Here is a 14,376-nt window from a genome sequence, read left to right as displayed (position 1 = left end):
CTAAGTATTCCTCCATCTTCCTGCTATCTGAAACTTGAGCCGATATAAACTTCAGTGCCTTTAAACAGCTTACTAAGGTATTTTTTCTATCAGCACCAGACGTGCTTACAGGCCGGGATAATGACTTCTACTGCCGAGTGCTTAATGGTGGACTCCAAAAAACAATTTACTGGGAGGACGATTGCAAAAGTTTAGACGAGGACCTCGGTGATGGTCATAAAAGAATACTTCTTTTCCTGTTGCTTTTCTTCTTTCCTCTCTCACTCTTTATGTATGTAGAGTGTGTGTGTGAGAGAGAGAGTCAGTTGTTCACTTTCGGTAATAAAGCAAACCCATAACAACCATCCCAGCGAACATATAGAAAGAGATATGCAAACTCCATTTGTGTCAAAAGCCAGCAGAACTGTTTGCGAGAACAGCGCTAGAGAATCTTGAACACAGAGACAAGGACTAAGACAGAATGAGAGAGTAGAGGAAACAAAGAAAGAAAAAAAGAACGCAAGAACGAACAAACAAACGAAAACAAAAAAACAACAAAACAACAAAAAAAACAACAAAAAAAAAAAAAAATGAACGAACGAACGAGAGAACGACAAAGAAAGAAAGAACGAACGAAAGAAAGAAAGAACGAACGAATGAACGAAAAATCGACAAACACACAGAAAGATAGCGACTTTGTCGACAGACGAGTAACAACTGGTTTTGATAGCAAGCTGACGTGGTGCGAGGTAACAAACTCTTGCCTCAGCCTCGTCTCCCTCATCTCCTCCGACACATCCCACACTCAGCGGAAAATAGAATTAAAGGTTAACCCGAGCTTCACATGACATTAAAACATTCTGGTGGCCTGAACAGCATACGGAAGTCATCAGTATGTTCAAAAATACAGTATTATTTTTCATTGTTTGTTTTTTTTCTTTTCTTTTTTTTGTTTTAGAAGCACACCCCGACTGACCCTAATTCTAGGTGTAGTCAATATGATACTTTTGAACACATGCTAATAAGCATTGACTTAACAAACACCTTAACTTTAAGACCTCGCGAGGTTGACTCTGATCCGGGTAATTACAATATAACCAACTAAATCCCGCAAATAATTTTGCACTTGGGTGGGCCTTTAACTGCGCCATAATCGCAATGTTCGACACGCACAGGCGGTGTATTAGCAGCTGAGTCGTCTCAGTCATTTCAGGCTTTTAATCCTCCCCCCTAAACACGTACGGTATCTGACCAGAGTTCTCGCCATGTTTCTTCAAGGGACGCAATCAAGTTGCTATTAAGAGTGCTATCCCCTGGTATCTCTTTATCGCTCCGTCTTTGACACCATGAGGAGGGTAGGCAATTAAAGACAAGTGATGGAACTTGTCCAGTGTTAAACTCCGGTGCACCCCTTGAGGGCGTCGGAAGCGTTGGAGAAATGTCTTACACCGCGACTTCGATGTAAATATTGTGCGGCGGGTATAATCCGCACCCAATTTGTATCTTGCCGGCACGGCGGTGTGGGGAGGCGGGTGGAGGCGGGGTGCGCGTAGGGGGGTTAATGGAGGGCGATTTACTAGCGACAGCTGCCGAATGTTTGGCATTTAGCTCCTACAAATGGCCGTTCCACACGGCAACTGTTTATATCGTGCGCCGATCTCGGCGTTCTCTGCTCGCAAAGAGCTCGTTTTTTTCTGTGTCACCGGCGATGCTCACTTATGTCTGTGTTTGAAAAGCAGTCGTACACTATACCTTGCACCTGTGTTGGGTGGAGAGAGAGAGAGGGGAAAGAAAAAGAGAGTAAAAGGGGCGAAGGGAAGGAGTCTCTCTTTAGTTGGGCAAAGACGAGAGATGCTGGCTGTGCTCTTGTACCAGTGTGATAGAGGCACAGAAAACAGGAAGTGAAAGAAAGACTTCGACTTCGACCTTTTTATTTTTAATACTGAGTAAGCAGCCAGGCCAAGCTAACGATGAAAACTCAATAAAGGGAGAAGAGTAGAGAAAGGGAGAAAACCAGAGAACAGCAGTTGTAGTGTGACTGTAGCTTCTGAGTGCTACAAAGCAATAGTAAACAGATACTTTAGCAAATAGTAAACACATACTTTAGCAAATAGTAAACACATACTTTAGCAAATAGTAAACACATACTTTAAGTGAAGGTGCGGCAGTGCGATGGTGTGACATTTGACATCAAAGAAACCTGACCAGAAGGCTCGAGTGCATCCACACTTGAATGTAAACAATAATAAGTCGCCATGTTGAGAGTCGATACAATCTTCGTGTCATTATTATAACAAACAGCGAAGCAACTACAACAACAACAAAAAATGATAGTAATTAAGATTTCTCATACAACAACAAAAAATGATAGTAATTAAGATTTCTCATAAAAGCCGCTACTCCCTGGGTAGCAGACGAAAGCTGTGCCGAGAATTTGCTTATCTGTGTTTTACTCCCGGGGATAAATAACAGCTGCATATGTAATTCGCAACTTTGTGTCATTTGGGTTTTTTCCCTCTTTGTTGTGGGGACGACAACTCGCCTAAATTTTAACTGCAAATAGCTTCAGCTCGAAGTGTTTCATCTGACTAATGAGATAAAACGACAACCACAAGGGTGAACGAGTTTGGGAGAGACAGAGATCGTGGACGATGTCTTGAGACCCTCGCCATGTTGCTTTAATGTACTTTGTAAGTCTTTGAGTGGACGATTAGAACAAAATTTAGCAATTCTGGAAAAGTCCAACACCAACTGATGTTATTGTCAATAAAAGAACCCGGATGTGATGACACTAACCTGTGGACAAGTTGTTAAAACTCAGAGGGAGGCTACAGACACTAGTCAACAGATCTCCCGGCTCTTCCTTTCGGACAATAGTTACAACATGAATGTATCTAATATAAGTTCAATGAATGATCGTTGTTGACATCGTTCTTTGTGTGTGATGTTTGTCAGTGTTATCTCGAGAACTGAACGGGTACATTTACCCACATTTGGGACAAATAATATCTTGTAATTAAACTTTGCCTGGAAAGTAGACAGAATTGCACCCCACTACGCCTTTAAATGTAAGTAAGCCCCACGTGGACTGAGTTTCACTTCCATCAGACAACGACATCGTCAAATAACGGTTTGCCTCAGTCGATAGACGACGACATCTGTACACTGCACTGCACGTGCGCTCAGTAAGGTCACGTGTCACCGCCAAGCTGTGACGCTTATGACGGGTAGACAATGTAGACTGTTTGTGTATGTAGATCATTGTGTTAGTCTACAAGTATTATGAGCTGATAATGGTCTGGAACATTAAATAAACAAACAGCCAGGTGCTGCAAAGCTTTCTTTAATTGTTAATTGTTTCCTTGTCGATTGTAAAAAGGTTTTGAAAGTGACTGAAACAACGGTCGTGTAGTCACCTGTGAACTGGGGTAGGACAGGTGAGTAGACTGTGGGGTGGGGTGGGGTGGTCTTTACCGCAAGGTGGAATATCATCAGAATTAGCAAAGGATGCATTGTAATAATCATTGAATAAGGTGGATGAAGAAAGGATGTCTGAGGAAATGTGAAAAGCTCTTTCGCAAGAGATGAAATGAAGGATGAGTGAAACTGAGGACGGTTCCCCAGGACGAGACAAAGTGTTGAGTTAGAGCAGAACACAGACAAGTTCAGCTGCCTTCAAGCTCCGGGGGGTTAAGTGGTGAAGATGGGAGGAAAAATACAGCCGCCTCTTTGTACACACCCTGTCAACATCAACATACTCCACCCTCGCTAGTCGCCTGCCCACTGCTCACCCAGCACTTGTTGGGTACAACCGGGTGTCAGAAGGGACGAGCTACTTCCAAATGTCTTTCTGTAGATACGGTGAGCCACTCGCGATTAGAATTTGATTTTGTTGGTCGTCGGTTCGTAACCTGAAGGTGATTTCCACACTTGTGTGAGTTTTTTTTTTTCTTGACCCTTGACTCCAACGTTAACAGACACACAAACATGCATTGACAGACAGACAAACACACGCATATATTCATACAGAATGATTCATATTTTACAGACAACCTTGTTACTAGCATCAAAGACTGTAACAGTGGTGAGTACACCACGTCTTCCCCACCCGCACCCTTATCACAACCACACCTCCCTGTTCCACCCCAGAGACAGCGGGGTGGCATCGCCTAATTTTAGCCACCCGATATTAAAGCCATTTCAAAGAGAGGCCCAACATACCCCACCAACGATTCAAAAGAAAGAAGCGGAGGAAGCTGAGGAGCGATGTGTCCCTCCCCCCAGCGCTGTTCCCTCTCCCTCCCGCCGCACCCTGTCTGTCGCTGCACGGCAGGCGCGGTGCTAAAAAAGCTGGCGGCGCGGCGCGGCGCGGTGCAGCGACTCGCAGAGGGTCGCCGCGCGGCTCCAAGACAGCCTTATCATCGCCCCGCTCTCCCCCGTCATCGGCGCCTGCAGCGGCGCTGCCACAGCAGGGGACAGACAACTGGATTACATCGTTTGAAACTGATAGGGTGTCTACCCGGCGAGGGCCTGCCGGTGCCGGGCCGCTAGTTAAAGGAGCTTATTTGGCTGCCTTGGACCAGTTGCTGGGGAGTTGGTTGTTTTTTTTTCTTCTTCTTCTTTCCTTCGCTTTTCGCTCGGGGCGAACACTCTCTCGGGTGCAGAGTCTCTCACACGGTGGCACTTTGATATCTGTTTACAGTACAAGCGTGTGCATTTCATGGTCTGGAGAGATGGGTGGACGGTCATGGCTGGGGGGAGGATGCAAAAGTACGTGTAGACCGCCAAGGAAAGCATGATTGTCTGTTCGTTTATTTGTTTGCTTTTTTGCTTTTTTTTTTTTTTTTTTTTTTTTTTTTTGTTGATTTCTATGAAGTTGATTTCTTTTTATTTTTTCTTTTCGTTTCGTCCATTCCTTGTATTGTTTGTTTTGTTATGGGGATTTTTTTTTTTTGCTTGTTTGTTCTTTCTCTCTTCCTTGTTTCGTTAGTTTGTTTTGCTTGCTGACTGGCAGGCTACCTGGCTGGTTGTATGGTTGGGTCGATTGGTCATTTATTTGTTCGTTCATCTATTCTTACTTCTTTACTTTCCTTACTTGTTTGTCTCCTTTCACAAGGCAGATCAGAATGTGAATGTCTGTGTGAATGCTGCTGTGAGATGATGGATGCGGGTAAAATGACAACGCAAGCAGAAAAAAAAAAAGACTGAAGCAGAACCGAACCGGACGTATACCCGATTGTCTTGTCGACCAAAGCGACGACACTGGGAGGGTTTGGGGGTATGGGGGCGATGATAGTAAGGGTTGCCGTTCTTGACGTGACGGCGGCGCTCACACACACACTCACACACACACTCACACACACACTCACTAAAACACTTGTCCTACACGTCCACAGTTGTGCATTCATCTGCACTTTCATTCCAGCATGAACATCTTTAAAACTGAGAGGACTGTGCACCGTTTTCTCCAAACAAGCCCATTCCCAGACTGTTGGCAGCCACCAGACTCTTCTGCGTCGCGCATTCTTAATCGTTGACTTATGTCAGGCAGCATAAACATGGCGGCCGCGGGGAACAAACCCCTGCATTCAAATATTGCTTTACACATAAAAGCATTGCATTAATGCCCCTGTCATCTAGGCACGAATCGTCAAGTTAATGGATTTGTAACCCTGGTTTGTGGTGCAAAAACTGATTTTGCTCACTGGTGTGTCCTGGATGATAACATCACGTGCCGCCGCCATGTCTGATAGGTGGCGCTGAGGGAGCGCGCGGAGACTCATGGGATGACGAGGAGGAACAAGGGAAGTCACTGTTACGCCGTAGACCAGAAAACTAATCGAGTTTTTGGATGGGGAGTTTGGCCGCTGAAATGCGATTTGAATCACATGGGAAGATTGTGAGGTAAAAGGCTTCTCCTGTTTGGCGGTTATTAACGGGCAGCAGACGAGAAAGTTTTTATGTCTTCTTTTTTTACCAGGATGCTAACAAATAAAATAAGACACAAAAGAGCCGGCTCTTCGTGAGGACTGGTCACCACTAGCGCTGACCCTAGCACCTTTCCATTGCGTTGACATGAGCACATTGTCTTTTATTCATTTTTATTTCTTCCCCGCTTGGTCCTGTTTGGACAGACTTCGCGGCTTTTGTTTAAAAAACATTTTTCTTCTGCCTTTACTTTTTTTTTTCTTCTGAACTTTTAATTATCGACATATCTTCTGTTACTATCTTCTTATGTCTCTTTCTCCTTTTCCTCCTCCTCCTCCTCATCCTTCTTCTCCTCGTCCTCATCATCATTATCATCATCATATCATCCTTCTCCTCCACGTCCTCCTCCTCATCATTATCATCATCATAATCATCCTTCTCCTCCTCGTCTCCTTCTCCTCAATCATCCTCATCCTCATTCATCATCAATCATCATTTTCGTCGTCGTCGTCGTCCCACGATAGCTAATTCTCTGAAATACAGGACCTTAGTCTTTGACATTAACAGGTTCGACCATACAGCTTATGAAATCTTTTGTGCGCGTGTGTGTGTGTATGTGAATGTGTGTGTGTGTGCGTGCACTCTATATACATTTCAGCCGAGAGTCTAACGAGGAATGAAACATTTTTGAAAACAAAGAAAAGCCGTCAAGGCATTTTGTGTAAGCAAGTTTGACATAGCAGCTGTCAGCAGGGCCAAGACTCCTGGGATTCATTCTGACAATACCAGTACATACCCATGTATTATTCCTTCAAGAGCCTTATGATTATGTGACAAAATTGTTTGTACCGGCCTTCACACCCACAAGGACCCGCTGCTTCTCACAGCTGATGGCGTCGTGTGAAATGCCCGGATGTGGACGATGTAGTCGCACTTCATGGCTGCAGAGACAAGTCGACCTTTCGCTGTATGGAAACCTTCATAGCCCACCAGTGAGTGTAAGTAGGTAAGTAGGTAGGTGCTTTATGCAGCCGCTTGCAGTTCGTGACAAAACGTATTTGTTTTCTCGTGCAGCACATGGCGACACGGCTGGCTGCAGTGAGCGGCGCTCACGTGAATGCTTAAGTACCCTGCGGTGTAATCAGATGCCACACACGTTTGTGGGGGACCTGACCTCTCTGGGCACCGAAGTCGTAAATAAGTAAACAGAGCTTTGCTTCACACACACACACTTCTACATCACCATGATGAGGATGGGAGGAGAAGCTGGGAGCGAGTGTTGAAAGAGGGAGGAATAGAAAAAAAAGGAGGAAGACTGATTAAGAGAGGAAGAAGAAAAATAAAAAACTCGGCCAAATGACTCCTGCTTTGTTTTAATGAAAAACAATATTGTGATTGTTGAAAAGTTTTCTTTCAGTGTTTTGGAAAGGAGAGAATGGCGTTTTCGACACGAGACTGTAAAAAGCTAATGGGAAAGCGCCCAATGACCATAAGCGGTTCGCCGTATCTAGGGCGCGCCATGCCAAAGGAACAATTATTATAAAAATCGTTCGTTTTTCAGCCAGAAAATGTGGATGTTTGTATACAAACCAGCAAACCGTCATTGGAGTCGCGCTATGCTTTCCGCCCTCGACATACTGCTCGAGACCCCGAGACATGGCTGAGTGCTGCTCACGTTTTTGTGGGGACCACACACTGTGGTGTTCAACCACGACCGTGCTCTCACCTTCTTGAAAGCTTTTCCTAATGACTTGCAAAGACTTCAGTCGCATATTGAGGGGAAAATGTGATGTGTAACGAAATCCTCTCTTCTTCAATTTTCTTTCCATCATTTTTTACTTGAATTTCTTTGTTCCTGTTTTATTGCTTTCTTTGCATTCGTTGTTTCATTATTATTTTTTTTTTTTTTTACTTCTTTTTTTTTTTGTTTGATGAATTTTTTGTGGTTTTTTTTCTTGTTTTCGTTTTTTTTTTCTCGTGTTTTAATTGGGGTTTTTTTCTTTGTGTCTGTCTTTTTTTCTATTTTTTGTTTGTTGTTTCCTGTTTTATTGCTTTCTTTGTTTCATTATTTTGTTTTTTTTTATTAATTAATTTTATTATTTGTTTTTTTCTTTCTTTTCTTCGTTTATTTTTTTCTTTCATGTTTTAATTGTTTTTTTTTTCTTTTGTCTGTCTTCTTTTCTTTCTATCTTTACTGTTTTTTTGTTGTTTCCTTTTTTGATTGGATCTTTCTTTGCTTCAATTTTTTTGGCATCCAGTTTTTATTTTGTTTGTTTTTATAATTTTTCTTTGTTTTTTTTTATGGGACGACTACTGTTGCAGTAACTAGTAAACACTTGTTCCCTGAATACCAGGAATGGGGGGGTAGTCCCACAATGCACACTTCATAAACAATCAGCCGATTCCATGTGTTGTGCAGACTTTGGGAAAGTCAGGCGAGACAACCCCTTCATTCTGATGTCTAGACTGACCTCCACAAGAGAGAAAGAAGGAAGGAAAGAAAGAAAGAGATTAGAACAATAAGAAGGAGACGACAGCGAGCATGTGAAGCACATTGAGACATTGTACACGTGTCGTGAATAAAACACTTGCTGTTGTTGCCACTGATACATTCCGGAACCGCTTAGTCTCCAGTTGCACACACGCTGGCCTCTCGTGGTCAATGGAGCCTGCACTTCCTCCACTGGGAAACACGAGACACGATTGTTTGGTTGCCAGAACAAAGGACTCAGCCAGTCTTATCACTCAGTCTGTGTGCTCTCCCTCCCCCCTCAACAACAACAATAATAATAAAGAAAAACAACATTAACAAGAAGAAAACAAAAACAAAAGAATTTTATAGCAAGTCAAGTTTTGGCTAGAACTATTCACCGCGCACAAGATATATTTTTACACTTGTAAACAAGAGAATTAATCTGCTAAATATTTTTTTAAAAAAACAAAAACACCGTTAATTAGAGAAAGGGAAAGGCAAAGAAAAGAAATCAAATGGCAAGACTATGCAAGGTTTAAAAAAGTAAGGAATAAATAACAAGATAAATGAACATGAAAAAAAAGACAATGAAATGGCAGAAAACGATTCAATCAAAAGAAAGAATAAAAAAGACACATAAAAAGGATAAGAAAGAAAGAATTAAGACATACTGACTTGAAAAAAAAAAGAAATAAAAGGATATAAAGAAAAAGAAGAAGAAGAAAGAAACCTTCCCGGCTTGAGAAGAAAAAGTAGAGAAGAGAGGGGATGAGGGAGGAGGGCAAGGAAAGAAGGAGACGAGTGGGACGAGGGCGCAATCAATCATTTTCCTTAAACTTGTTTACTACCTTTGCGCGAATATGATGAACTAGAAGGATCTCGAGGCCTGCCAGGGCGCGCCCATTACTCAGCAGGAATTCATGTTTTACGCCAACGTGCACCAGGACACACACCACTATAATAACGCCTCCCCGCAGGGATCAGCTATTATCTCGACTTGCCCCGGGATCTCGCGTGAGTTCAGAGCGCGCGTTTCGCTCGTCGTCAGTTGTCCAGATGAGCAGCTACCTCTTCCCTCTGCCTCCCCCACACACCTACCCAGAGATGCTTGCGGGGTGGGAGGGGTGTAAGGGGTAGATTGGCGCATGCGCGGCGCGGAGCCACGAAGATCGATTCCTCCCTGCTGTTTCCTCCTGTCGCTTTATTGCCTGATTCTCTGATCTTCTTATGAGATTGGAAACAGGTTCGTCCTCTGGAAGGGTGCAAGACTGGAAGCACTTCTCCATCTTGTAACACAGCAAGAACACGACCTCGGGTAGATCTTTATATATGTAGACATGAAATTTGACACATACCCCTTTGACCTACAGTGTCGAGATCTGAGTTAACCGTTTCACTTTATTATCAGATTTTCTTTTCTACTTAGAAGTCTGGAAATGGCAGACTGCAGCACTGGGCCAGGACAATGAATTCATAGCGATTATGTTGTATAACATAACAGGTTGTCAAAAAGCAGAGGTCAAAGTTCGGAAAGGACAAGGTTTGTCCAATAGAGAAAGCTCCTTTTATCCATAGATGGAGTGAATGGAAATAATCATCACTCCTCCTCCATTGCCCACAACACATGTTACAGGAAGTTCAGGCAACAGCGTTGACCCACACATCGGAAATTCAGTCAGCGGAACATGTAGCAACATCTGTAACATCACGTGACCCGATGGTGAGATAAAGGGAAGATGACACCATCAGTAGACCGTCAACAGTTACATTCGCAGAGAAATGGATAAAAACTAAACACGTAAACTAAAAAATATATATATTCAGGGTTAGGTGGCCAAGAATAACTAGGAGAGTGAACGAAGATGTCTACAGGTAAAAGCGGCTTGGCAAGAAGAATCCTGACCTCAGGTAAGCAGCACAACAAAAGGCACAGACCAGCAGAAGACACCAAAAGTCGTTGTCGATCATCACACGATATCAAATGTCCTCGATCCAGACAAGGATATTAAATCTGATTTCACATCTTGATGCAAAGATGAGACAAGGCGACATCGTTCTCTACCATCCGGCTTCTCGAGGACAAGAACAAAAATGTTAGATAGTTAAATAGCATTAGTATTGTAGTATACACACAGATACTCAACTTTCGCTACAGCTGCCGAGGGTACTTTCAGTAGTCCAGTTGGTGGTGGTGGTGGTGGTGGTGGCCATTTCAATCTTTAATGAGGCCAGAGCTGCTCGGACTGTGGTTGACCAGCACATGGACGTTGTGTGGACGTACAAGACCAGTCAGAAACATTGTCCTCAATATTGAATGCGTCTTCTGTGTATATTCTTTCTTGAATGAAATAATGAAAGAGAAATAATTTCTTAATTTAAATTACAAAAGGATGCGGTCTCGTTTATTTGGTCTCTTCGCTTCATGACATGCCGCTGATCGTCCTCCGCCCCAACTCCAACATCTTATCTAATAAATATACTGTGGTGATTATGACATTTCTCTAATTATTATCTACTGATGTTTTAGAAGTCACAATTTTATGTAATCAAAACCACATTCAATATGAACAATCAACATCAGCAATACTCGTCCTACAGATCATCACCAATCACCCCACGCCTCCTACAATCACAATTCATTCACACACACCAGCGTTCAGAAGTCTATGGCTAGAAACTGTTTTGGTGTTTAAATAAATAAAAGTAATTACTGAATCGTGACCTATCGTGAATCACCGTGAGATACAATGATATTGTTTCAGTTGATACTTTCAAAGATGTCTGCACTTACCACGTGTCGTGTAACCGTGTGTAACCGAATTACTGAAAATAAAATCCAAAAGTGGTGAAAAAATAATTTTAAAAAAACTACAGAAATAAAAGCTGCTAATCATTGTTTCCAACATGCTTTTTATAAAGTTGGGGCACTTGAGTGAAGGTAGTAAAGAAATGGAATCAATGTTTCTCAAGCTCTCGTTTAGAGACACACACACATATATATATATACACACAATCACTACAGGCATGCTCCGCGAAGCCTGGTTGATGAAAACATCGCCACTCTCCAAGTTATTAAGTGTCCTTAATTTTTACCTCAGCTAATGGCCATCTACATCGTCGACGGGAGGGAAACAGGTTCTCGATATTACAACGAGGACCTGAGGGTGTTGGGGGAAGGATGTGGACCCCGGTTCAGCAGGTGCTGGATAAGATGTGCACGACGAATGGAATGAGTAAAGGGAAGGTGGGAGAGGGGAAGGGAGGGGATGGGTTGCGGGTGCGGAGAGGGACAGAGCGAGGACAGATAACAGTCTTTTCATCCTCCACGCGGGTCGTCGACGTCCCGCAGTCTGCGCACCGTCCGGCTCTGTCCTTATCGGGGCGAGCTGCCTCCGTGGGGCCGTGTGCAATTCTCGCCTCGCGATAAAAGGTATAGCCTGCGAGACTTCACAGTGTGTTAGGTCACCCACACTCCGCGATAAGGCGCCTCCATCGGGGTGCGGCGCGATAAAGGTGGAAATAAACTGAAAGCTTCATAAGTTTATTAAAGAATGATGTTTTATGCTTTTTTTTTTCATACAAAAAATGTGGAAGTGTAGTGCATGCTGGGATAAAGCTGGATGTTTACGACCTTGGAGAAGGCGTCTGAAGATGGCGGACAGCTGAAAGAAGATGATGACTGAGGAAGGGATCTTTTTTTGTGGGGGGAAGGATTGAAGGAAATAAACGAAAAAAAAGTTAGAGAAGACAAATGAGGAAGAGGAAAAGGAGAATAAAGTAGTACAGGGGGCGACCGTGGTGATGGTGATGGTTGTCACCGCCGCGATCATAATGACTGCGATAATGACTGTCATGATGACAGCTGTGACACGATAACCGCAATTACCGCGAAGACGATGATCACCATGATGACTGTGATCGATCGTCGTCGTGATTATCAGGATGATTTTGATCCCCTTGATGAGTGTCATGGCGGCTGTAACTGCGATGACTGCGATGATTGTTTTGATTATGATGACTGCGATGACCACGATATATGAGATGATCACATGACCATGATGTCTATTATGATCGTTATTGTCATGGTTACCTTGCGGCATCGTAGCTAGAGAGTTACATCTGTAGCTTGTCTGGTTTCCGGTTTTTCCCAGCACTGGAGGTGGACTGGCGATAAGAAGCAAACATAAACAACAACAAAACACACACACTTTGCCCCCTCTCCAACTCTCCCCCTCCACACACACACACAGACACACAGACACACACACAGGTCAGGTATGTGTGCGACTAAACTTCGAAAAATGTTACTCCTTGATGGGTCGGGGATGCTGACTCATTATCTAGAGTAAGCAACATTGCAGGCATACTTCCACTACATTAAAGACTTTTTAATGAAAAGAAAATAGAAAAGTGCGGTGCCTGTGGTTTCTGATTACCGGTCCTAGATTGTGACGTCATCAAGCAGTTCGGCAGGGCGCGTGTCAGGCAACCGCCGCCTCCACATGGACATTCCACGGTTTGGGCAAACTCAGCGGTTCACCGCTTGAAACAGGATCTTGAAGGAGGCAGTCCTCTAAACTTTACAGGCTAAAGAGGTTAGAAACAGATAAGTTCTATAGGTTAGACTCTCTCTCACTCTCTCACTCTCTTTCTTTCACTCTCTCTCTCTCTCGTGCGTGTGTGTGTTTAAATGCGAGTGTTCATTTTCCTATATATATATATGTATATATGTGCACGTTTTCATGTATGTGTTCATGCATAAGTGTATCTCTCAGTGTGTATGTTCTGTGTGTGTGTAGTTGATTCTGCGCATGCGTTCACCTTCTTGCATGTGCACGAGTGCGCACGTGAAACGTGTTCAGCTGCACGAGAGAGAGAGAGTTCATAAAGGAACGAAGGGGACTCGGCGCAAGGGACACGGGTTATAAAATCTTTACCACCATCAGCCAGCGCCTGACATCCTGGCCTGCTTCCTCAGTGAGGATATTACACCTGAATAAGTCATCACCGACCCTCGCGCCTCGCCTCCTGCTGGACGCGGGTATGTGGGCTCCAATTTCGAGTGGCCACCTCCGGTCCTCCATGACCCATCTCGTACGCTTCTAACACACACCCACACCTGCCAACCAACCCACCTACCCACCAAACCACCAACCCACTACCACCCACCAACCCACCACCAATCCACCCACCAACCCACCAACCCACCCTAACTGCGATCAGCCCTCCGCCCAGAGGGTTAACCACGTCATGATCATAAAACGTAATGTCCCTTTACCGTAAGGGTAATAAATGTGAGTGGCACACCGTGCCTAAGACATTAGGTAGGAAGCTGGGTATATACACTTTCTTTCTTGCCGCCCTTATACCTTGACCACCGACCATGGGACGATCTTACTTTCCCTGATGTAATCATGTTTCTGGTGAACAGTCACGGTTACCAGGGTGTATCCTACACCCCTGGTGTCCGTCGCGACAAAACAGAAACCTCAAAGTCGAAGTTGGATATGAGTAGGGGTCTAGACTCTAGAGCTTCTACACCCCGGCCCTCGCGATGTGGTTCTCGAACCTCACACCCTCTCGTTCTGTGGGCGGTCCTGACAGACGTCAGTTGGGTAGCTTGCAATACCCGCAACCCGATAAAAGTACACGCTTGTTTAGATTTTGGAACGAAATAAGTTGAAGGAAGAGATGACCGACGGGTAAGGGTAGATAACTGTTGATAGTAATATCTTAATAGCTGCACGTAATGCGGAATCACAGAAAAATGTTGTAGATATCTGGGTAAATGTAAACAGCTCTTGACAGCCAGGGTAGACCAGTTCTGTGGACGGGTGTCACATCCAGCGAGAGGCGCGTGCACCCGGAGACAAGCAGAGGACGGGGATTCATGTCGAGGCTGTAATTTATTTTACAGGCTGGTTGCCTACAGCAACGCACGTGCCCGTTGCTGGAGTCTCAAGGATGGGGAGTCGTCTTGTCTCATCACATTCCCT

General features: G+C 44.1%; 1 long non-coding RNA gene across 1 annotated transcript; it reads left to right on the top strand.

Annotated features, from left to right (window-relative positions):
- The first annotated feature begins 6,493 nt into the window (after positions 1-6,493).
- LOC112573006 lies at positions 6,494-7,267 on the top strand. Its single transcript, XR_003101119.1, has 2 exons — positions 6,494-6,899; positions 6,982-7,267. It is a non-coding gene; the product is annotated as an uncharacterized LOC112573006 (long non-coding RNA).
- The last annotated feature ends 7,109 nt before the right edge of the window (positions 7,268-14,376 follow it).

The sequence above is a fragment of the Pomacea canaliculata genome, linkage group LG9, assembly GCF_003073045.1.
Source record: "Pomacea canaliculata isolate SZHN2017 linkage group LG9, ASM307304v1, whole genome shotgun sequence".
NCBI classification, from domain to species: Eukaryota; Metazoa; Mollusca; class Gastropoda; order Architaenioglossa; family Ampullariidae; genus Pomacea; species Pomacea canaliculata.
The sequence above is the reverse complement of the archived record's forward strand: the minus strand, read 5'-3'. Positions and strand labels throughout refer to the sequence as shown.